The 25,847-nt window shown below is 50.3% G+C and overlaps 1 protein-coding gene across 1 annotated transcript in view; it reads left to right on the forward strand.

Annotated features, from left to right (window-relative positions):
* Positions 1 to 1,493: 1,493 nt before the first annotated feature.
* LOC146822488 (uncharacterized) overlaps positions 1,494 to 25,847 on the forward strand; it is a 149,215-nt gene continuing 124,861 nt past the window's right edge. The window contains exon 1 of the mRNA XM_085613599.1: positions 1,494 to 1,738. The gene's annotated coding sequence lies outside the window, so the exon portion shown is untranslated. The remainder of the gene's footprint in view (positions 1,739 to 25,847) is intronic.

Raw genomic sequence — 25,847 nt, forward strand, 5'->3', positions numbered from 1 at the left:
TGGTGAGCAGACAGGCCATGGAGAGCCTCGGTGGACAGGCAGGCCATGGTGAGCCTTGATAGACGGGCAGGCCATGCAGAGCCTCAGTGGACAGGCAGGCCATGCAGAGCCTTGGTGGACGGGCAGGCCATGGAGAGCCTCGGTGGACGGGAGGCCCAGGGGAGTCAGGATGGACGGGCAGGTCAGGGGAGCCTCGTGGACGGGCAGGCCAGGGGAGGCTGGGTGGACAGGCAGGCCATGGGCAGCCTCTGTGGAGGGCAGGCCAGGGGCCTCGGTGGACGGGCAGGCCACGGTGTGCCTCGGTGGACGGGCAGCCCACGGTGTGCCTCGGTGGACGGGCAGGCCACGGTGTGCCTCGGTGGACGGGCAGGCCACGGTGAGGCTCAGAGGACAGGAAGGCCACGGTGTGCCTCGGTGGACGGGCAGGCCATAGTCAGGCTCAGAGGACGGGCAGCTGCCCCAGGGCCCAGACCGTATCAGCAGGGACAGCCTAGGGGTGGCGGGAGCCTGAGCAGGAAAAAGCCTTTGGGCCATAAGGCACAATGTGACGGAGCGATCAACAGCAACAGTGATTTTCTATGCATTCATTCATGCATAATCATATAGCGCTGACATTACCCAAAGGTAAAGGTAGAAGAAGAATATTTAGTTGGGGGAGAGAAGGGTTTCCAGGTTTGTGGGACCTGGATTGTGCTAAACGGGGGGGGGGGGGGGGCCTGGGGCCGGGGAAACAAAGGTATAATCGGCCCCAGAGATTTGTGAAAGGGGGGGAGTCTGTAGTGGAGGGGGCATGAAAGAGACCTGTCAGGGCAAGGGAACCGCTACAGGAATGGAGGGGGGAGCTGTGCTGCAGATCCAGGGGTGCAGCCAGGACAGGGGGGGCAAGCAGGGGGCCGGGGTGGAGGGGAGAGCTGTGCTGCAGTCCGAGGGGTGCAGCCAGGGTAGGGGGGGGCAAGCAGGGGGCCGGGGTGGAGGGGAGAGCTGTGCTGCAGTCCGAGGGGTGCAGCCAGGGTAGGGGGGAGCAAGCAGGGGGCCGGGGTGGAGGGGAGAGCTGTGCTGCAGTCCGAGGGGTGCAGCCAGGGTAGGGGGGGCAAGCAGGGGGCCGGGGTGGAGGGGAGAGCTGTGCTGCAGTCCGAGGGGTGCAGCCAGGGCAGGGGGGGGCAAGCAGGGGGGCCGGGGGTGGAGGGGAGAGCTGCACTGCAGTACGAGGGGTGCAGCCAGGGCTGGGGAGGCAAGCACAGGGTGTGGGGTGTGTTCAGGGCAGGAAGGCACTCCACATGTCCCTACAGGAGGCTGCACCACAGATCACAAGGAGGCGGGGTTGGGTCAGAGGGAGGGAGTGGAGTTGAAGAGAGGATGCATGAGGTGGAGGTGGGGGAGAGGAAGTTACTGAACACATGTTCTACAGGATGCTGCCAACCCCTTCCTGTCTCTTGAGAGGAGCTGCACTAGAGAGCAGGGGGGGGGCACATTTATTGTGTAACCAGGGAGACAAAAGGGCCCCCTTGCCCTTATCTCTCTGTCCTGAAACCTCTCACCATCGCTTCGGGTGGGGATGCTTGGAGGGTGTACAGGGGCTGCCCCGTTTGACCACCCCCTCAGGATGAAGCACTTCTGACGTCACGGCTAATGGTGGGGGCGACCACACAAGCCCTGGATGCCAAACATAGACAGGCGAGTTATTTTCAAAGCAAACGAAGAGCTGCGTGAAGTGAGCGCGCCGTGTGATCTGCTGCAGGTGAGTTCTCTGTGTGGGAGGGCTGGAGCCGGGGAAGGTACAGAGTGAGGGGGTTTTGTTCCCTTCTTCTTTGTGATGTAATTAGTGGAATAAAAACAGGCCGCTTCCGGAGGGTCTCAGGCCTGTGACCGGTGAAACTATGACTATAAATGCGACGGCTGTTCCGGTGCCGCCGCCCAACCCTTCCCTCTGCCTCATCCCTTCCCTCTATCCCTCTGCACCGTCTCTTCCTTCTCTCCCCTCTGCCTCCCTCGCTCCCCCTCTGCCCCCCTCTCTCCCCTCTGCCCCCTCTGCCCCCTCTGCTTCCTTCTCTCCCCTCTGCCTCCTTCTCCTCCCTCTCCCCCATCTGCCTCCCTCTCTCCCCTCTGCCTCCTTCTCCTCCCTCTCCCCCCTCTGCCTCCCTCTCTCCCCTCTGCCTCCCTCTCTCCCCCTCTGCCTCCCTCTCTCCCCCATCTGCCCCCCCTCTGCCTCCCTCTACCCCCTCTGCCACCCTCTCTCCTCTCTGCCCCGTCCCTTCCTCTGCCTCCATCTCTCTCCCCTCTGCCTCCATCTCTCTCCCCTCTGCCCCCCTCTGCCTCCTTCTCCTTCCTCTCCCCCCTCTGCCACCCTCTTTCCTCTCTGCCCCCCTCTCTACCCTCTGCCTCCATCTCCCTACTCTCTGCCTCATCTCTCTCCTCTCTGCCTCCATCTCTCTCCCCTCTGCCTCCATCTCTCTCCCCTCTGCCTCCATCTCTCCCTCTCTCCCTCCCTCTCTCCCCTCTGCATCCCTCTCTCCCCTTTGCATCTCTCTCTCCCCTTTGCATCCCTCTCTCCCACGCCCCTCCTCTTTCTCTCTGTCCCCTCCACCTCCCCTTTGGTTGTTCCATCTTTATCTTTCATCTCTACATACACTTTGGTCCTTGATTTTATCAGGTGCAATAACTATTGCACCTGAAAGAAGCCACTGGTGATCAACCTTTGACCCCAGTAGGGCTGTCTCAGCCTCTCATCCTTGTGAAGTGGATATTAGAAGCTGTCATGACAAAGTATGGGGTGTGATGTCATCTTGTAGCGGATTTGATGTAATGTGATGTTTATTTAACACACTTTTTTAAACAATAATCTGTTATTTTCGTGCTCAAGTGTTAGATTGTCTGCGGTTGTGGGTTCACATGACAGGGGTTTTGTGGCTGGGGGTCCAAGCATGTGCTGTGGTCCAGTGAGTACATGTGGTGTAAGTGTAATGGTTCCCTCTGGATGGAATCCAGGCATCGAGGTGGAAGGGTGGGTATGGGGGTGGAATCCAGGCATCGAGGTGGAAGGGTGGGTATGGGGGGTGGAATCCAGGCATCGAGGTGGAAGGGTGGGTATGGGGGGTGGAATCCATTTGTCGGTGTTTATTTATTTTTATGACTCTGATGTGTTTGTGCTGCTTTCATAACTCTTTAAAATCAGTTTTGTCTCATAGTTTAAATTGCAGCATCTGTAAGAAGACGCACAGCACTGTATTTCAGTGTTGGGCCGGCCCTCTTAGATCTAACTCCAAGCACCTATTGTGCGTTCCCCGGCTTTCCAAGGCCAGAAAGGGAGGCAGGGCCTTCTCGGTCAGGACAGCTATGCTATGGAATGCGCTACCTCTGCATCGTCGCATACTGGACTCTGAATCCGACCTTCGAAGGCACCTGAAGACGCGGCTCTTCGGCTAGGCTGGCTAGCCGTGGCGTCCCTTGTCTGCTCACCTGATTACGGATAAGCGCCGGGACACCTCTGGTTGAGGTAGCTGTTTGCGCTATAGAAGTAACTCTATTGTTATTATTTACTTTGCATGTTTTAATTACATGTGCAGCACCAAACACACAAGAGTGGGAGAAACAAAAGGAGGTGGAGCTGAGGGTCAGTTGTGTAGGCCATGCAAGTGTCAGGGTGGACAATAGTGGAAAAGGTAGAATCACTCTTGAATCCTTCAAACCTCTCCCAGTATTGAGGTCTGTGAGTTGGACAGAAAGAGCTCGAGAAGCTGTCAATAAAGAGGTGAGTAGAGCCCTTCACACCTCTCCCAGTATTGAGGTCTGTGAGTTGGACAGAAAGAGCTCGAGAAGCTGTCAATAAAGAGGTGAGTAGAGCCCTTCACACCTCTCCCAGTATTGAGGTCTGTGAGTTGGACAGAAAGAGCTCGAGAAGCTGTCAATAAAGAGGTGAGTAGAGCCCTTCAGACCTCTCCCAGTATTGAGGTCTGTGAGTTGGACAGAAAGAGCTCGAGAAGCTGTCAATAAAGAGGTGAGTAGAGCCCTTCAGACCTCTCCCAGTATTGAGGTCTGTGAGTTGGACAGAAAGAGCTCGAGAAGCTGTCAATAAAGAGGTGAGTAGAGCCCTTCAGACCTCTCCCAGTATTGAGGTCTGTGAGTTGGACAGAAAGAGCTCGAGAAGCTGTCAATAAAGAGGTGAGTAGAGCCCTTCAAACCTCTCCCAGTATTGAGGTCTGTGAGTTGTACTGAAACAGCCAGAGAAACTGTCAATAAAGAGGTGAGTAGAGCCCTTCAAACCTCTCCCAGTATTGAGGTCTGTGAGTTGGACAGAAAGAGCTCGAGAAGCTGTCAATAAAGAGGTGAGTAGAGCCCTTCACACCTCTCCCAGTATTGAGGTCTGTGAGTTGGACAGAAAGAGCTCGAGAAGCTGTCAATAAAGAGGTGAGTAGAGCCCTTCAAACCTCTCCCAGTATTGAGGTCTGTGAGTTGGACAGAAAGAGCTCGAGAAGCTGTCAATAAAGAGGTGAGTAGAGCCCTTCAAACCTCTCCCAGTATTGAGGTCTGTGAGTTGGACAGAAAGAGCTCGAGAAGCTGTCAATAAAGAGGTGAGTAGAGCCCTTCAGACCTCTCCCAGGATTGAGGTCTGTGAGTTGTACAGAAAGAGCTCGCGAAGCTGTCAATAAAGAGGTGAGTAGAGCCCTTCAGACCACTCCCAGTATTGAGGTCTGTGAGTTGGACAGAAAGAGCTCGAGAAGCTGTCAATAAAGAGGTGAGTAGAGCCCTTCAGACCTCTCCCAGTATTGTGGCCTGTGAGTTGTGCAGAAAGAACTCAAGAAGCTGTCAATAAAGAGGTGAGTAGAGCCCTTCAAACCTCTCCCAGTATTGAGGTCTGTGAGTTGGACAGAAAGAGCTCGAGAAGCTGTCAATAAAGAGGTGAGTAGAGCCCTTCAGACCTCTCCCAGTATTGAGGTCTGTGAGTTGGACAGAAAGAGCTCGAGAAGCTGTCAATAAAGAGGTGAGTAGAGCCCTTCAGACCTCTCCCAGTATTGAGGTCTGTGAGTTGGACAGAAAGAGCTCGAGAAGCTGTCAATAAAGAGGTGAGTAGAGCCCTTCAGACCTCTCCCAGTATTGAGGTCTGTGAGCTGTACAGAAAGAGTTCGAGAAGCTGTCAATAAAGAGGTGAGTAGAGCCCTTCAAACCTCTCCCTGTATTGAGGTCTGTGGGTTGGACAGAAAGAGCTCGAGAAGCTGTCAATAAAGAACTGAGTAGAGCCCTTCAGACCTCTCCCAGTATTGAGGTCTGTGAGTTGGACAGAAAGAGCTCGAGAAGCTGTCAATAAAGAGGTGAGTAGAGCCCTTCAGACCTCTCCCAGTATTGAGGTCTGTGAGTTGTACAGAAAGAGCTCCAGAAGCTGTCAATAAAGAGGTGAGTAGAGCCCTTCAAACCTCTCCCTGTATTGAGGTCTGTGGGTTGGACAGAAAGAGCTCGAGAAGCTGTCAATAAAGAGGTGAGTAGAGCCCTTCAGACCTCTCCCAGTATTGAGGTCTGTGAGTTGGACAGAAAGAGCTTGAGAAGCTGTCAATAAAGAGGTGAGTAGAGCCCTTGCCATAAACTGTCACCTGCAGGTTACACAGTCCAGTCCCACTGAAAGGTCAGAAGTCCAGTGCCTGCTGGGCTGGACTGTGGATAACATCAGGTTACACCGTCCAGTCCCACTGAGAGAGGTCAGGAAGTCCAGTTCCTGCTGGGGTGGTTTGTGGAAAAAATCAGGTTACACAGTCCAGTCCCACTGAGAGGTCAGAAGTCCAGTGCCTGCTGGGGTGGTCTGTGGATAACATCAGTGACCCCTGACCCTCCTGGTAGGTTGCTCCCCCTCCGCACAGCTCCGCCTGTGTGCCCCTGCCCCAGCTGCCGCTGCTAAGATCTCACCCGTAAGTGTGCTTCCTCCGTTCCTGTGCCCCGATTTTTGCCTTCTGTACAACTGTTTTTCCCCCTTCTGTGCCCCGATGTTTGCCTTCTGTACCACTGTTTTTCCCCCTTCTGTGCCCCGATTTTTGCCTTCTGTACCACTGTTTTTCCCCTTCTGTGCCCCGATTTTTGCCTTCTGTACCACTGTTTTGCCCCCTTCTGTGCCCCGGTTTTTGCCTTCTGTACCACTGTTTTCCCCCCTTCTGTGCCTCATTTTGCTTTCTGTGCCCTCGTCTCCCCTGCCGCTGTGCACACTGCGGCCCGCCCCCTCTGACTGCCTCCCGCCTCCCAGCTGCTCCTCCCTCCCACCTCCCCATATATGCCAGACTCTGCACGGCCGTGCCGCTGGCGTGCCGAAAGTGTGCCTAAGGCAAGCCCGTCTGCACCAGTCTGCGCCTGGCCCACGCCCAGCGCGAGGAACCCTGGCCGATGCACTCACCACGACGCCCGCCTCCGCTACGACTCCAGCACCCTCCACGCACTCAATGCCGGGCGGTCTCGCACCTGCTGCCTGGCCGCCCCGAAGCGCACCCAAGGACTTTTCTCCTACCGGAACTGCAGCTTCACCAGCATCCGGCCTGCCAACCCGCCCAACATGGAAACCAACTTCCTCAGATGTATTCTACTCAACACCCGCTCCGCCCGCAAACACACCATCGAACTCTAGGACCAACTTGACTTCACCTCCCCAGACGTCGCCTTCCTGACGGAGACATAGCTGACCCCCTCCTTGGCACCCGACAACGCCATAGCCATCCCGGAAGGCTACAAGATCACCCGCAAGGACCGCACCAACGGAACAGGAGGAGTAATCGCCATCATCCACAGGAACACTCTCAAAATCTCGACACACGCCGACGACACCATCAGCACCGCCGAACATCTGCACTTCCAGATCCACACCGCCCCCAACACCACCCTCAGAGGCAACCTCATCTACAGACCCCCCGGACCCCAACCGCAGTTCAGCGACTTCATCACCGACCTCGCCAGCACACACGCCCTCGCCTCCACGGACTACATAATCCTCGGGGACCTGAACCTCCACCTCGAGAACAACAATGACCCCAACTCCTTCACCCTGATCAACAACCTCGGCAACCTCAGACTCAGACAACTCATCACAGCACCCACATACTCCGCCGGCCACACGCTTGACCCCATCTTCTCAGCAAGCACCCACGTCTTCTTCAACAGCACCACCGAACTCCACTGGACCGACCACCGCTGCATCCACTTCACCTTCCGGAAACCCACCACACACCACCACACTCAGCAGATGCCTCGCCGCAGCTGGGGCAAGATCACCGAGGACCAGCTAACCGCCGCTCTCGCCCAGAGCCCACCCACAGACCCAGCCGACCCCGACGCCGCAGCCCGCAACCTCAAACAATGGATCAACGACTGTGCCAACACCCTCGCCCCGCTCAAGAAACCCCACAACACCCACACCAGCAAGAGAGCCAGCTGGTTCATCGAAGACCTCCAGGCCTCCAAGTGAGCCTCCCGAAAACTAGAAAAAAACTGGACCCGCGAAAGAACACCAGAAAGCTACACAGCCAACAGGAACGCCACCCGATGATATCACCAACTCATCAGATCTGCCAAAAGGTCCGCCTTCAGAGACCGCCTCGACAGCAACGCACACAACAGCAAAGTGCTCTTCAGCATCGTGAAGGAACTCTCCAACCCCAGCTCCAACACCAACGACATCCCATCGTCACAAGAACTGTGCGACTAGCTGGCCACCTTCTTCCACCGCAAGATCGCAGACATCCATGACAGCTTTGATGCCGTCATCACCCCGACAACAGCCGACACCAGCGCTCCCACGACCACCACCTGCACCAACCGCCTGCTCGCCTGGACCAACACCAACGACGACGACACCATCAAGATCATGAACACCATCCACTCCGGATCCCCGGAAGACCCCTGCCCACACCACATTTTTAACAATGCCAGTAGGACTATCGCACCCCACCTTCGGAAAACCATCAACATCTCCTTCGAGACAGTGACCTTCCCCGAGAGCTGGAAGCACGCAGAGATCAACGCCTTACTAAAGAAACCCAAGGCAGACCCCAAGGACCTCAAGAACTTCCGACCCATCTCCCTGCTCCCGTTCAAGGCGAAGGTCATCGAAAAGGCCGTCAACAAACAACTGACCAGCTTCCTCGAAGAGAACAACATCCTGGACCCATCCCAGTCAGGGTTCCGCAGCAACCACAGCACCAAAACTGCCCTCATCGCCGCCACCGACGACATCAGGATCATGCTCGATAACGGAGAAACCGCGGCCTTGATCCTCCTGGACCTGTCAGCCACCTTCGACACAGTCTGCCACCGCACACTAAGAGCATGCCTCCACGACGCCGGAATCCAAGAGAAGTCCCTGGACTGGACAACCTCCTACCTCTCCGGAAGAACCCAGAGCGTCCGCCTGCCCCCTTCCGCTCCAAAGCCACCGAGATCACCTGCGGCGTACCCCAAGGCTCATCTCTCAACCCGACGTTATTCAACGTCTACATGGCACCACTCGCCCACGTCGCCCGACTCTACGACCTAAACATCATCTCCTATGCCGACGACACCCAGCTGATCCTCTCTCTCACCAAGGACCCCCACATCGCCAAAATCAACCTCCACGAAGGAATGAAAGCCGTCGCCGACTGGATGAGGAACAGCCGACTGAAGCTGAACTCGGACAAGACAGAGGTCCTCCTCCTCGGCTCCACCCCTCGGCCTGGGACGATTCCTGGTGGCCGACGGCACTAGGAGCACCCCCTACACCCACCAACCACGCACGAAATCTAGGGGTCATCCTCGACTCTACACTCTCCATGACAAAGCAGATCGACGCCGTCTCCTCCTCCTGCTTCAACACCCTCCGCATGCTTCGCAGGATCTTCAAGTGGATCCCCACCGAAACTAGAAGGACAGTCACACAGGCCCTCGTCAGCACAGCAGACTGGACTACGGACACGCACTCTACGCAGGAGCCCCGGCCAAACTCCTGAAACGACTCCAATGCATCCAGAACGCCTCTGCTCGCCTGATCCTGGACATCCCCCGCCGCAGCCAGATCACACCCCACCTGAAAGACCTGCACTGGCTCCCAATCAACAAGAGGATAACCTTCAAGCTCCTCACCCACGCACACAAGGCACTCCAGGACACCGGACCAGCTTACCTCAACAGCCGACTCAGCCTCTACACCCCCGCCCACCAGCTCCGCTCTGCAGACCATGCCCTCGCCACCATCCCCTGCATCCAAAGATTGACTGCCGGTGGCAGATCATTCTCCCACCTCACCGCCAAGACGTGGAACACCCGCCCCATCCGCCTACGGCAGACCGAAGGCCTTCTATCCTTCAGGAGACTCCTCAAGACCTTCAAACAGTAGCAGCATCCCCCCTAGCACCTTGAGACCCTCACGGGTATGTAGTGCGCTTTACAAATGCTATGATTGATTGATTGATTGAGTCCAGTCCCACTGAGAGGTCAGAAGTCCAGTGCCTGCTGGGGTGGTCTGTGGATAACATCAGGTTACACAGTCCAGTCCCACTGAGAGAGGTCAGAAGTCCAGTGCCTGCTGGGGTGGTCTGTGGATAACATCAGGTTACACAGTCCAGTCCCACTGGGAGAGGTCAGAAGTCCAGTGCCTGGTGGGGTGGTCTGTGGATAACATGCAGGTCACTTGTTATAAAGCCAGTAGGATAGCTTGGTTGATATATGTTCCTGCTGAACATGTGCATGGGGGAGTCTGGCTGAAATCATATTGCTGAATTTGCTTTACCGAACAAAAAGTACAATTTTAGGAACATGGACAGTGCACCCACAACCACATGACGTAAGGCTACCATCAGTATTATCAGCACAGGGAGTGAGAGAAGCAAACCTTTAACATGTGAAGGGTTCCGGGCATCAGTGGGTGACAGAGCCATCAGGTGTCAATCACTGCTGGGGCATCAACTCTTACAGTGGGAGTCGCACCCGATGGTGCCAACACACTACACCCCGAGGTGTTCTGAGTGACCCCTGAATAACCCTGACGGAACAGCTGTAGTGAACAAGCCAACATTCACAGCCCTTCTGTTTCATTATTCAAAACATTATGGTGCAATGAAGCACTTTAAAAAACTATTATTTTCTCAAATGCAGGACTTTAAGCCTGAGCAGGACAATGTGGCTGAAAGTGAAAGGAACACTGTGAGGATTTGGGGGTACTGTATGATATGGCAGAGAGGCCTTATCGTGCAGTACACTCACGAATACCGTCTTGGGTCCAGTCAGACTATTTCTCTTAACTTCAAGCCCAGTCGTGGGTAGCTGTGGCTGCGAGCACTAATGTTTAGCAAAGGAACTATGGGCCATATGGACGAACTTCAGCTTTTGCAACTCCGAAATTCCAATTTTAGGGACTCGCAACTTGCGAGTCACAAAATCTGATGTACAACAGTGCCTCAGACACCGCCTCATTAATATTCATGAGGCAGGTTGCAATTTACGACCTATGGAGAATGGTTGGCACTCATTGGGATGGTGGCCTGCTGGGGTCAGTAGACTGCCATGTCTGTGATTGCTTTTTAAATAAAGCACATTTTTAAACAAATGCAGGCTGTTTTACTTAAAGGAAAACAGGATGCCTTTCAAAAAGGAAAAAGCTTTCTTTTTATTTTTAGGTCTCGCATAGGCTGCGCTTGCGCTGTCTCATCGAGACTTTCTATGTTCAGGTATGGACTTGAAGTTCCACCCATTTTCCTCCTATCTTTTCAATTAGCTCCTGATAGTGTCCTTTGTAAATGGTGCCTTTTTATTCATTAATAAGCGTATTTGTACTTCCTTAGTACCATAATAAACACTGTAACAACCCGGGTCTCAAGCTGAGTCAAAATAAACAACTAACAGGCCAGAGTATTTCTATCCCTAATCCGACAACTCTATAGGAGAGAACCCTTCTAGAACAGGACCCATCAATCACTTAAGGTGGTGAGTTTTTATCATCATTTGGGTCTGTGCACTTCAATATGACGAACCAGTTCTTGGAATAGCGATCTGGTAACGTGCAAAGAAGATGCAACAAAGGAGGGTTATTGTCAGATCTCTCAGGGATTTTGTCAGGGATAACGTTGTACCCATAGATCAGTGAAGGAGATCCTAAGGTCAGCAGTATTAAATAATAAGCGTGTAACTAAAAATGGCTAAGGGTACTCAAATGTTCTTTATTCGGTAGAGTGCCCCTGTCATGTTTAAAAAGCAATATGGCAATCTAGCACAAATAAGTTGTCATTATGCTAATGTCCATAGCAATGTGGTCGACATGTTTCTGCCCATTTCTGATCAAAAAGTATCGGGGCTTTCATCAGGACCTATGATACTGCTGTGGTTCAGTGAAAAAATGTGAAAAAGAAATCAAAAGGGTTTTCGTGAATAAAATAATCCTACCGCACCGGTCAGTTCAAAAGATATCAAAACCGGGTACCTAGGGACAAAAAAAGCATTTTGAGAAATACAAACAACCTAATGTGTAGAAATAACTCAGCAATAGGTCATCACTTTTTAATGACACTCAAACACGCATATGATAATGCTGTGAAGCATTTGATTTAGTAAATCAAATTGCACTTACCCATAAGAATTGGGTGCTGCCCTCACCTCAACCTGGTCTCAACTCAGGGAAAGGGGCCCCGCTCTGGTTAAAAATGAGGAGAGAGAAAAAAACAGGTCGCTGATTGTCATACCTGAAAGATGCCTTCTCATTAAGCATAGCTTGAGAGCAAGGAAAAATAGCCCATGTAATGTAAAATCAATGAATGGCAACATGGTCAAGGTCTGTGCATTAACTACACCATGATTTAGTAGTAGTCTAAGAATACGTTTTGCTCAATGTAGAAAGAAAGAGAAACAGATGGCTGTCAGTAAGTGTGGAAAGAGCAATGTGTGCAGAGGTCGGCTCGCTAGAATGAGGAAACCGCTTCCTTTTGAATGTTAGTTTATAGAAAATCGAAATTAGCCTCCAAGCATTGAGGAATAGTTTATAAAAAATTATTAAAGTGTGCCTCCGGTCTCTGAGAAAAACAAACAAAGCCGAGGATAGCAAGCAAAAGGAGAGACAAACATACTCCTATTATTAAACACCACTTCGTGTGCTAGTAACAGTATATTTCAATTAAGAAAGATGTTCGAAATACTTTGACTAAGCAGAGCAAAAACGAGAGCTACTGTAACTCTTACCTATCCGTCGGTACCCCGGGGCGGTCTTTGAGTAAAGACTGGAGGTATCGACGGTAGGGTCTCCACTCGCTTTATATTCAGAGGAAGCCAAAGTGGTTGCAGGTGAAAGAATAGTCAGAGGGGGCTAGGTCAGTGCCTGTCCCGTTTACGAAATGAAACGCGCATGTGTAGGAGGGCCGATACTGACTCCCCTCGTTCCTTTACGCATGCGCGGCATCCAGCCACTACCTGGTAGCCGTATGCAAGCCTTACTGTTTACAAAGCAAGTGAAATTGCCACGCATCTCCCGAAGAGAGAAATCCACTGTCTCTTCGATAAAAACATTGTAAATAAATACAGACGGCCTAGTTTAAAATGCCAGAGTAGCTAGAGATGTCAGAAATGTTCAAAATGAGGCTAGGGCGGTGCCTGTTTAATTTCAAAATGTAATATATACAAGGAAACAGACAGAGCCTGATCCGGCGGTGTCTAATTTCTACACACATGTACGGTACGTAGCCACCAGCCGACCACTATACAAAAGCCTTCATATTCAGACAACAAGTATCTCTTAAATGCTGCATCATAAGGAAAGAAACTAAACCTTATATACGCTATCCTTTGTACATTGCAATATCGTCTGTAGTGCAAGGTTCTGTCTGTTTGGTAAGCAGCCTCACAAAATGCTAGACCATCATTATCTTATAACAGCAGCCAAGGAATTTCATCATTCAAACCCACTGTGTCTGAGTGTAACCGGTGTACCCATCTTTGTTCTCTGCGTAGCAGGAACCGTTGGATATCTGTTATGTGTGGTGGAATGTGGGGTTGTTCCAGAATTACCCACTGTAAGTCATTCTCTTTGTGACCTGCTGTTATGAAGTGATTAGTGAGTTTGGTCGCACTTTTCTTACACCGTATGGTGCTTTTGTGTTCCGAGATCCTCACCTTAATCTTGCGGGATGTCATGCCCACATAGTTTTTGTTACAGGGGCATTTTATCAGATAGATCACCCTTTCGCTGTTACAATTGGTGTGTGTGTTCAAGACCCAAGGCCTAGTCGTGCCAATATCTATCTCTGTAGTATGTGAAGTTTGAGGGCATGCTGAGCATGTCCCACACGGAAAGTGGCCAATGACCGGAGGTGAACCCCATAGTGTGGTTTTTGCAGGGTTTTTCATTCCCCTAGGACGTGTATGTACCAGTTGGTCTTTTATGTTAGAGCTCCTCTTAAAAGCAAATAGAGGAGGAGGCAAAACACTGCCTTCGATTTTGAGCACTTTCCAATTTCTCAGAATACTCTTCTTCAGTGCATTGGAGTAATTACAGAAGGTATTGACACAAGTGATTCTCTTGTCATCTTCCACAGGATTGCGAATCTTTTTCTCCAGGAGAGCTTCCCTGTGATTGTTTACGGCTCTTTTCATAGATGTCTTAATAGTCTTCATGGGATACTGTCTCTCTTGAAGTTGTGTAGAAAGGTGGAAAGCATGTTCTCGATATTTAGACAACTCAGAACAATTACGGCGTATACGAAGAAATTGTCCGAATGGCAGGTTCTCCCTAAGGGCTTTAGGATGAAAGCTCTGAAAATGCAAAAGGGAGTTCCGTTCCATCGGTTTCCTGTAGAGTTCTATGTTGAGAATTCCATTATTGGAGCCAATCAGTAGATCCAAAAAGGGTATGCTTTCTTGAGAAAATTCACAGGTGAATTTCAGGAATTCATTCCTACTATTCAGCCAGGAGTGAAAACTCTTGATCGTGTCAGTGGTGCCTCTCCATATGACCAAGATGTCATCTATATATCGTTTCCAGGTCAGAATATGACCTAGAAACGGATTAGTTACTGAGAGGATCTCTGTCTGTTCGATCTGATGAACATACAGGTTCGCTAGAGAAGGAGCAAAAATGCTCCCCATGGATGTACCGGAGATTTGCAGGAATAGATCATCTTCGAACTTGAAAAAGTTTTCTTTCATAGCTATAGTAGCACATGGCATGATAAAATCCACTGGTGTAGGACTCTCCAAATCTGCTCTTTCTAGAAGCATTCTCACAGCAGACAGTGTCTCATCTTGCGGAATACAGGTGTACAATGACTCCACGTCAAAGCTCACCAGAAAATCTTGTGTGATGTCAAATGGCATCCCATCTAGGATGCGTAACAAATCTTTAGTGTCCTCGACGTAGGAGGGCATAGTTCTCACAAGAGGTTTCAGGAAAAAATCTACAAAGGTAGATAAAGGCTCAAGGAGGGACCTTATCCCTGAAATTATCGGTCTTCCTGAAGGAGGAAAAATCCCCTTATGTATTTTGGGTAATACATAGAAGTACGGGATGACCGGGTACGCAGTGTATAGAAACTGCGCCTCATGATTTGTAATCCAGCCCTGTTTTAATGCATCATCTGCCAGACTCTTAATGGTCGCCATAAGTCTCTTGGTAGGGTCCAATTTGATAGGATGGTAGAATCTTCCATTGCTAAGTTGTCTCTTGCATTCAGCTTTGTATGCTTCCGAGTCCATGATGACCGTTGCTCCCCCTTTATCAGCAGGTTTTATAGTAATGGACTTGTCGTCAGCCAATGATCGAAGAGCAAAGCGTTCATTCTTCGATAAGTTGGTAAAGGAGCGAATCTCAGTTTGAAAAAGGGTTTTGGCATCTCTTAGGACCGCCCTCTCAAAAGTGAGTACTTCTGGTGGTACCACATGGGTGGGTGGAGTAAATGTTGATTTGGGACGTAGACCAGTGTTGGTAGTGTCCTCCTGATCGTTTTCATGTGGTTTGTCTTTAAAGAAAGCACGTAATCTGACTTTCCTAAAGAACCCAGCTAGTTCTTGTCTGGTCTGAAAGGGATCTCCTCTGTATGTGGGAACATATCCAAGTCCCTTTTCTAGGACCATGGCCTCATCTTTGGTAAGTGTTCGTTTGCTTAAGTTAACAATCAGGCCTGCTTGGGCCTGGTACTGACGGATCTCTCTGATTGCTCCGTGTCCGAGATGATGGACATTGGATTGAGTCGTTCTTCTCCGGCCTCTGGAGCGGCGTTGACCTTGCCTTAAAAAAGGCTGCTGTTGAAAAGTATCTTGATGTATCGGGCCTTGATACATCGGATGAGGGAAGAACAGCTGTGGATAGTTGTAGGGACCAGGCGGCCACCATTGTGGTGGTGGGGGACCTCCGAAAAAATTACCTCTCCTGAAGCCCCTCTTCCTCCAGTTTTGCCCTCTGGAAGAGAAATTACCACCTGGATCCGAATCTGAAGAGTCATTCTCACTTCCCGATGTGGAATAATTTGAACCAGGACGTCTGCCTTGTTGGTCACTAGTATAAGGATATACTTTGGTCATTGAGAATTTAGCCAGATCTTTTTTAAATTTGACTATCTTGCTTGCTAAAATAGTATCCCTGAATTCTTTGCTTGTCTTCTCGGTCTCTTTAGATTGTTTATTGAAGCTTGCTGTGACCAGCACAGATTCAATCTGAGACTCTAAGAGTTGTATCTCGACCAGGATATTATCTGCTATTCTCTTGGCTGTTGTTATAATCAAAATAAGCCAATCTCGTGTACAGCGCCATGCCACCAAAGACCAGCCCTTAAGGAAAACCTTAGTACCTTAAGGAAAACCTTAGTACCTCCCTTTCTCCTGTTGTAACCTCCCATGAGGACAGCCCCTGTTATATCTGTCGTCACTTTACATATTTTAATTACAGTCCGTGAGCACTACTCTCTTAAATCACTCACTGGTGCCTGCACACTCTCCATGAATGTTTTTTGTTTTTTACCCAGCGCGGCACACCTCAGCTGCAATATTGGTAGCCGCACCTTTCTTTTCTTATTCGCGGCTTGCCAAATTCTGCAGCACTCTTTTTTTCCAATTTCTTTACTTTTCTTACAATTGCAGCACGCCCACTTTAAGCTAAAGTGCGGGTGCCGCGATTGCTTCAAAAGTAAATAAATAGAAAAAATACATCCCTGTGCCTTTGTTAGGTCTCGCCTGAGCCAGCGCATGCGCTGAGCGAGACATTTAGTGAGTGGGGGCTTTAGAAATGCGACTACAAGCTTTTGCTTGTGGCCTAAGGCTTGCTGTTACGCGTGTGTGCATGCGCGCAGCCGGCATCAGGCTTCTTACCTCTTCCTCATTAAGCGCATCACTCAAGCTCATCACGGGCACCCTTAAATGCGTGTTTTTATTGCCTTTGTTTATGTGATGAAGATACATTGCATTTGGCAGAACCTTTCTGGGGCTGTACTACACGAAATACACCAGGTGGCGCTAACGTGTATTACAGAGCACAATACAGCATTAGATATAGTGACATTAAAGCGATATTCAGCGCTGCTTGTTTAATTTGATATCGTTTTGTAATTTGTAGAGATTCTGTATCTATGTATATAGAAAGTTATTAATCCTCACAGCTTTGAAAAGTCCCATGAACGGACGAAATATGTAATAAACAAATCTTTCTAAAACAAGTAACATTCTGACAGGTGTTGTTCTTCCATTATGTACATATTTCAAACGGGTTACTTAGCTGTCACCAATTCAACCCGATCTTTTTTTTTTTGCTGGTCAGAGCATCCTCCGTTGTTATTCAAAGACATAAGAGTATATAAATAACATGGCACATGTCGTATATGTGCAACAGCGTTTAACCACTGCTACCTCTGTAGAGGTAATAGTTGACAAAAACCTGCCAATTGCCCTGTCTGTCTGAGGCAGACAGTTTTGGTCCACTTGGCGACATCCAATCTTTTTGAATCTGGACAGCAACAGAGAGAAAGATGGTAAAATTCCTGGAAATATGCCCACACTGTATGATATAAACCTTTATGAGAGACATTTGATGTAACGCTGGCTTTACTGCCCTCTCCCCAGTAATGCGCGCGGCTTGTGTCTGCGTAACACGCGGTGCTGGCATTCGTTCCCACAGGCCAGGCCGTTTGGCCTCTTCAGGAAGCCTGACCAGGTTTAGTGTTTGACATTTGTGGGTTGCACTTTGTGCCTCTTCTGACCGCTGAAAGGTCCAAGGATTGCTAAATTTAGCCTCCACGCCATGTGGCTTCTGCTTCTGAGAGCCCTCACTGGACGCTCGGTGTTTGATTAATAGCTCTGTGATGGGTTGTGGCCAGAGTAGAAGGGTTGGGGCGGGGGGCATTAGCCAGAACAAAACCCATGTATTTACATTATATAAACTACAAGCAGCTCGTATTTGGTATATTCTCCATCGGTTTATTATTCAAACACTTCCATATACCAATAGTTATGAAGAATTGGAAACAGTTGAAAAAATTGTTTTGGCAGTAAGTTATGTTGGATATCTTGTTTGTGTTGATTTTTGGAGTCGCAGTCTTTTGACTTGATTTTTCCGCGTACTTTTCGATTGGACTCAGATTTTCATGTTTTGGTTGAACAGTATTGTTGTTCTGATATATTTTACACATTCAAAATCAGTAATACGATTTTCATATTTCTGAAGCTTACCGTTTGGGTAGATAAAGAAACATATACCTTTCGGGGCCATGACAATGGTGTTGGTGCATTCTGTAGGCTATATGGCTTATATGCTCATCAGAAGTGGGTGTTTTCTGCCTTTTCAAATATGTCCCACTCACTTCTAGAACAGTTTCTCTACCTCACCACAGCCAAAGTCCTATAATTGTATACAGCCTGCCAAGCGGACATTTCCCCCAAAAGGTCATGTGTTAGATGTTTTAAAGTAGTTGACAGGAAGATAAGTGGTAGTACACATGAAAGACCTCCAAAAAGACTCGGTGAACGCATTTTGGAGCTGCAGGCTGTGGTCTGGTAAACTCTTCTATTACAAAAATGAGACACAGAAAAACAAGACTATTGCATAGGCTTTTACCAGGCTATTATCTGCCACTTGGACACAATTTGCAGTCTCAGTACCTCCTTGCAAGAAGAGCTTGCCAAGACAGCTGGCTGCCTTAAGCCTCTCTGCTGAAATCTTCTAAAGCCTGTGGAGTGAGGAAGCATGTGCAGCAACAGTTGTGGTACATTGAAGCCTGTTTGTTTTGTGTTTCTACAACTTCTTTTCATGAGGTCCACTCCACCCTGCTTTAACTCTTCTCCGGCTGCATTTCTTTCTCCACCCTTCCCTTTCTTCTCCCCCTCATCTCTGCTCTCCTCTCCCCTCTAACGGGCTTCCTTTTCATCCACCCCTTTCTTTCCCTCTTATCTTGGTTTCCCTTTTCAATACCTGTACCACTCCTCTTGACTGCACGGCCTTAATTAGGGCAGTTTAGGAGTTAGTGGTGTCTTCCGGGAGGTTGTGCTGTGGGCGTGACCTAGGAACAAACCAGCCCGGGGAGAGGAAGCAGACGGGCGGCCTTTTGGCGACTACGAAACATTAAACTGTTGCATGGCTAATGGAATTTTGTTGCGCTGCTTACAGTGACCCTATTCTCTACATAATGGCACATTCTTGATGCTCATTTGGTTTTTCCTCCTTCACGGGGCCATATTTACCTGCATTGAGCTTGTGTCGGGGATGTCAGTGGCACAAGATAGAGAAGAACAAGCCACTAACCTTACTCAGCAGCCAGCGGGTACTCACAGGTTTAGGTAGGAGTAGATGTACCTTCCTTGGTACTGTGTTCACCCCCTTGCTTAGGATACAAGTCATAAACAATAGTATCTGTACGTTAATCCGCCTGCCTGTTAATCTCACAGACAGCGGTTCGGAAATGATTCCCTGCGAGAATAATATATAATATTTCAGGGTGACGAGATACGGGTTACCTGTCACGGCGTGGTCTCGTATCTTCGACCTTGAGGCGGGTAGGAAAGCGTCCGCCCTCAAGGTACCATACTCACTCCAAGGCGGGAAGGAAAGCGTCCGCGCTCGGAGCTCCTCAGCATAGTCACAGGATCCGCGGAGTCAGGAACGGCGCACCACGGCGTCCGGCGGGTAGGAAAGCGTCCGCTCTAAGGCAGAAGACTCACTCCGAGGCGGGAAGGAAAGCGTCCGCCCTCGGAGCTCCAAATCTGTGGTCTCGGGTTCCTCTGGGTCAAGGATGGCGCGCGAGGGCGCCCGGCAGGTTTAACAGGACGGAAACTCCAAGCGGGAAGGCAAGCGTCCGCGAGTTTCCAGCTTGACGGGTTTACAGGATTCAGGATACGCGAGGGGAACTGGAAGTGTTCCCTCGCCGTCGGCTTCCATGAAGGATTGTCAAGCACCGTCTCCTCACTGAGGCGGTGCTTATATAGGGTAGGCCGTTCCCCCTCGTGAGCTGAGGTTATGTAAGTCCTGCCCCGTTGCCTCCTGGGAGTTGTAGTCCCTTCGGGTCTCGGACTGCCTACCTCGTTTCCCACAGCTGCCTGAGGGCTTGCGGGGGTGTGTGCGGCCAGGCCCATGTCTGCTACAGCCGATGACCGTCACAGAGCCCCCCCGTAAGGACCGTCGTCTCGGCGGTTGGCCGGGCTTCCCCAGATTGTTCCTATGAAAGAGGTCCAAGAGTTCGGGGCAGTGGAGATTTTGCAATGGTTCCCAGGTTCTATCTTCCACTCCATACCCTTTCCATTCAACTAAGTACTGAACCCTTCCCCTGACCAGTCTAGAATCTAACAGTTGCTGGACCTCATATTCCTCCTGACCTTCTACATCTATGGGGAGGGGCCGATCAGGTAATCTCATGTACGCTGGGCATGGTTGGAGCAGGGATACGTGGAATACGGGGTGTATGCGCCATGCTGGGGGTAAGGTCAGCTTCATGGTGACGGGGTTGATAATCCTCTCGATACTGTAGGGACCGATGTACCTGGGTTTCAATTTTCCCGCCCCCTTGAGGTGTAAATGTTTTGTGGCTAGCCATACTTTGTCTCCAACCTGATAATCGGGTTCTTTGGTTCTTTTCTCATCAGCGTACCTTTTTTGTGCTGCCTGGGCTGTCATCAGGTGTTGTTTTGCATCCAATAGGACCGCCCTAAGATGCGCATGATGCTCCTGTATGCTTGGAAGTTTAGTTTCTACAGGCCACTCAAAAGGAAGCATGTTAGGATGGTGTCCGTTTAGACAAAAGAAGGGGGAGCATCCCAAGGTAGCATGGTCCGCGTTATTATAGACGAACTCTGCCATCCACAACAACGTGACCCAATCCGTGGTGTTCTGGATAGCAAAGCACCGTAGGTACTGCTCCAACGTCTGGTTCAGTCTTTCGGTTTTTCCATCCGTTTGTGGGTGGTAGCTGGATGATAGGCGAGCGTCGATCCCCATCGCCTTGCATAAGGCCTTCCAGAAGTGGGAGGTGAACTGTGTTCCCCGGTCCGTAATAAAAACACTGGGTATTCCATGGGCTCTCACTACGTGTTGTAAGACTAGCTGGGCTAGTTCTGTGGATGAGGGAAGCCCTTTCACTGGTATAAAGTGACCCATTTTCGGTAAGTGATCCACTATTACCAGGATTGTTGTGTATTCCTGATAGGGGGGCATCTCTACTATAAAATCCATGGACACTGTATGCCAAGGTCTAGGAGGGATAGGTATGGGCCTGAGTAGTCCTGTGGGTTTGGAGTGTTTAGCTTTCCCTTGTGCACATACACTACAACTTGTTACGTAGTTACGGACGTCTTCTTTCACTGATGGCCACCAGAACGAACGTTCGACGCAGGCCGTCGTTTTGTGAATCCCCAAGTGCCCTCCTAAGAAAGAATCGTGGGCCCATCTCAGGACTTGGGCTTGTAGGTCAGGGAGGGGCACGTACAATGCTTGGAAATGGTATGCCAACCCATTCTCCAAGGTTCTATGGTCAGGGTCCTCATCTAGCCAGGTTTGCACGTCCATCCCTTCTGTGGCGGTCTTGACTTCTGCCACGAAGTCTCGTGAGGTTATGAGAGCTATGGATTTGTCATGAAACACCGTTTCTTCAAGAATAAACGGACTGTCTGTCGGTGATTCCTCTTCTGTGGTCAGACTTCGGGAGAGTGCATCAGCTTTCCCATTCTGGGGTCCCGGGCGGTACTTGATTACGAAGTCGTATTCTGCGAAGAAAAGGGTCCATCGTAATTGGCGCGGTGTAAGGGCCTTAGCCATTTTTAGAAACAGGAGATTGCGATGATCCGTGTAAATCTCAACAGTATGTTGGGCTCCCATAAGATAGTGTCTCCATTCTTCGCATGCCCTTTTTATGGCCAGCAGTTCTTTATCAGTTACTGAGTAATTTATTTCACTGGGTGTAAGTTTCTTGGAGAAGTATGCCACGGGGTGTATTTGTCCTGTTGTTGGATGTCTTTGTGACAGTACTCCTCCCAAGGCGTACTGTGAGGCATCCGTTTCCACTATAAAAGGGAGGTGGGTGTCCGGATGTCGAAGGATGGGAGCTCGTGTAAATTTGGATTTTAACAACTGGAAGGTCCTTTCGGCTTCTTCTCCCCATACAAACGGAACGCCTTTTCTTAATAGAGAGGAGATGGGATGTATTATCTTTGAAAAGTCCTTGATAAACCTCCTATAATAGTTTGCGAAACCTAAGAAACTCTGGATGGATTTCACATGTTGCGGGGTTTTCCAATGAGTGATTGCCTCGATCTTTCCGGTTTCCATCTGAAATCCCTGAGCGGTGATTATGTATCCCAAAAATGCTACCTCCTGGACATTGAAGAGACACTTCTCCAGTTTTGCATATAGATTATGTTGTTGGAGTCTACTTAGGACCTCTTTGACGTGCTTGACATGTTCTTTGGGACAGGAAGAATAGATGAGGATATCGTCTATATACACTACGCAGGTAGTGTCAAGCAACCCCCTTAGGACCTCATCCATGAAGTATTGGAATGCCGCAGGGGCGTTGCATAGCCCAAAGGGCATCACTCGGTACTCAAAAAGTCCAAATTTAGTCCGGAATGCGGTCTTCCACTCATCCCCGCTTTTGACCCGTACCAGATGATATGCTCCTCTGAGGTCTAATTTCGTGAAGTAACGGGCTCCTTTAAGTTGGTCCAGAAGAACGGGTATCAATGGTAGGGGATACCTATTTTTTACGGTGATACTGTTTATCGCTCGATAGTCAATGCAGGGTCGGAGCTCGTCACAATCTTTCTTCGGTATGAAGAAAAGAGGGGACGACGCCGGTGACGAGGAGGGAGCGATAAATCCGGAAGCCAGGTTTTCTTCAATATAATTCTTTAGGTACAAGGTCTCGGTTTCCGTCAAGGCGTAAACCCTACTGCATGGGATGTTGGCTCCAGGTGTTAATTCGATACGGCAATCGTACTCACGATGCGGAGGAAGCCGCGTGGCTTTTTGTTTATCGAATAGAGATCTGTACTCTTCGTACTCTTCAGGTAAGATGCTGTTACTGCTGCGGTTTTCTTGTGCACATGCAACCGCCAAGAGACTGGCTTGCGTGCCCATGGGCTGTATGGAAGGTGTTGTCTGTTGATAGCACGTCTGTTGGCAATACTGGGAGGTCAAAGTCACTGTACGTGTTGCCCAGCTGATAACCGGATCGTGGAGCGTAAGCCACGGCATGCCAAGGATGAGTCTAAATTGTGGTGCATCGATGAGATCGAATTGTATATACTCATAGTGCTCGGTGTTGACTCTCATTAGTAACGGAAGTGTATGTGAGGTGACGGGTCCCGAGGTTAAGGCGGATCCATCCACCGCGTGCACATACTCAGGTTTTGTCTTCTTTTCCCTCTGAACACCGATGGTGGAGGCATAACCCAGGTCCATATAATTCCCGATAGCACCCGAATCCAACAGTGCTGCTGTGTCCAGGGGTTTGTTTTGAGTCACCCACAACTCCACTCCTATACATAAATGAGCCACCGCCGGTTGTAGCGTGTTGGCAATGACATTAGAGACCTGTGTATGTTGACCGCCCGACCCATCGATCTCTTTCTGGTTCGGGCTACTCAGTTTTCCGTCGCTTCTTGGGTTCCCACCACAGCTTGTGTCCGTGTGGTGACCCCACGTTCTGGGAGTTGGGCTCTGGCTCTGCATTCCCTAATGAAATGCCCTCCTTTCCCGCAATATAGGCACAGCTTCATTTTACGACGTTTTTCTTTTTCTTCACTGGTGAGGGGACCTCGGATACCCCCGAGTTGCATGGGCTCTGTTCCCTCCATTGTCTTGGGGTGTTCGTCTATGGTTTGTTTAGGTTTGGGGAACCATCCTCTAGCTTCTCCTCTGCCCTTGTCTCCCTTTCTGTCCAACAGGCGATGGTCTAGTTGCACTGTAAGATCTATCAGTTCCTCACAGGTTTGCGGCAACTGCACCACTTGAGCGAGAACGTCTTTCAACTCCCCTCTCAGCCCTTGGTAAAACAATGATGTTCTTTTCTCCTGGGGCCAGTCGGTTTCTACCACTAACCGGTTAAAGGTGGTTATGTAGGTCAGCAGATCTTGAGATCCTTGCCGAATGGTTAGTAGTTCTCGGTCCAGAGTAAGCATGTGCGACTTTCGGTCAAACAATTTCCTCATGGCGGTACAAAAGTCAGGAAAGGCATGCAGCATGGGGTCATTTCTCTCCATCAGAGGTATGGTCCAACTGGCAGCGTTCCCCCCATATAAGACATCATGAACGCGGTTTTTGCTGCATCGGTCTGGAAGACTACGGGCTTGCATAAGAAATGGAGTCTGCATTGATTTAGAAATGTCTCGAATTTCTTCGGGTCTCCGTAGAAACGCTCGGGTGGTGCCAGAGGGATACCTGTGTTTTGAATGACATGAACCGTAGGGGCGGAATCAGTAGCCATGGCAGGGACTGGAGGGACGGGAAAGAACCCACCTACTAGGGGGTTGGCAGTATCAGGGGCAGATGCCGTGTGTCCCGGAGGTGGTAAAGTAGCTTCTCTGATATATGATCCCGCACCTGTACCCCTTCGGGACAATCCCGCCACCTCTCTGCGTTGGGTTCCCATTTCTCTTCTTAAGTCCTGATTTTCAAATCGGGAGGTCTGAACCTACTGCTGGAGAGCTGTGAGGCTATCCAGTAGGGAAGATAAAATCACATTGGTGTCCATCGTCCAGGCTAGTCGTCTAACTTGGGCTTGACAATCTGTCGGGGATGTCAGTGGCACAAGATAGAGAAGAACAAGCCACTAACCTTACTCAGCAGCCAGCGGGGACGACTTCAAGCAGAAAGGCCCCCCTATTCTCCAGGGCACACCTCCCCACAGTGTAAGGGACACAACTCTGGGGAAGAGCACCCACGAGAACAGGGAAGTGAAAGCACTAAGGTGGTAGCGCTGAGGGTCTTGCTCTCGAGCAGGGGAATGCAGCAGTATAGGCACCTCCTAACAACGTCCTGCACAATTGACAAATGACAGAGGTTAGTTCATCTATCAGTGTTAGCGGTCTTGCACTCTACAACCCCCGCTCCTCCCACGCTTAACCCTTCAGGTACTCACAGGTTTAGGTAGGAGTAGATGTACCTTCCTTGGTACTGTGTTCACCCCCTTGCTTAGGATACAAGTCATAAACAATAGTATCTGTACGTTAATCCGCCTGCCTGTTAATCTCACAGACAGCGGTTCGGAAATGATTCCCTGCGAGAATAATATATAATATTTCAGGGTGACGAGATACGGGTTACCTGTCACGGCGTGGTCTCGTATCTTCGACCTTGAGGCGGGTAGGAAAGCGTCCGCCCTCAAGGTACCATACTCACTCCAAGGCGGGAAGGAAAGCGTCCGCGCTCGGAGCTCCTCAGCATAGTCACAGGATCCGCGGAGTCAGGAACGGCGCACCACGGCGTCCGGCGGGTAGGAAAGCGTCCGCTCTAAGGCAGAAGACTCACTCCGAGGCGGGAAGGAAAGCGTCCGCCCTCGGAGCTCCAAATCTGTGGTCTCGGGTTCCTCTGGGTCAAGGATGGCGCGCGAGGGCGCCCGGCAGGTTTAACGGGACGGAAACTCCAAGCGGGAAGGCAAGCGTCCGCGAGTTTCCAGCTTGACGGGTTTACAGGATTCAGGATACGCGAGGGGAACTGGAAGTGTTCCCTCGCCGTCGGCTTCCATGAAGGATTGTCAAGCACCGTCTCCTCACTGAGGCGGTGCTTATATAGGGTAGGCCGTTCCCCCTCGTGAGCTGAGGTTATGTAAGTCCTGCCCCGTTGCCTCCTGGGAGTTGTAGTCCCTTCGGGTCTCGGACTGCCTACCTCGTTTCCCACAGCTGCCTGAGGGCTTGCGGGGGTGTGTGCGGCCAGGCCCATGTCTGCTACAGCCGATGACCGTCACAGCTTGATATGGTGAATTGTAATTTTTCCTTCTTTATGGCCCATAATTAATGCTTATTGATTTCACTTCCTCAATCATTAGTGGACCTACTTATTGTGAAGCGATTTCTACATGCAGTGATTCTCACAGGGCGCTTCTTTACTTGTACAATCCACTATCCCTTAGTGGATCCTCCGAGCAACTACCTGGGTGGCTCACCCCTGGCACCCTTCATTTTTGCGTACTTCCTACGTGAGACCCTACGCCATTTCCTGGACCCGTACACACACGTGCTTCCTCCATCCTGTCTCTCTCTTCCTACACCCTCTCTCTCTACCTCTCTTCCTCCACCCTCTCTCTCTCTCTACCTCTCTCTGTCTCTTCCTCCACCCTCTCTCTCTCTACCTCTCTCTCTCTCTCTCTCTCTCTTCCTCCACCCTCTCTCTTCCTCCACCCTCTCTTCCTCCACCCTCTCTCTCCATACCTCTCTCTCTCTACCCCTCTCTCTCAACCTCT

Source organism: Triturus cristatus, chromosome 6 (assembly GCF_964204655.1).
Source record: "Triturus cristatus chromosome 6, aTriCri1.1, whole genome shotgun sequence".
Lineage (NCBI taxonomy): Eukaryota > Metazoa > Chordata > Amphibia > Caudata > Salamandridae > Triturus > Triturus cristatus.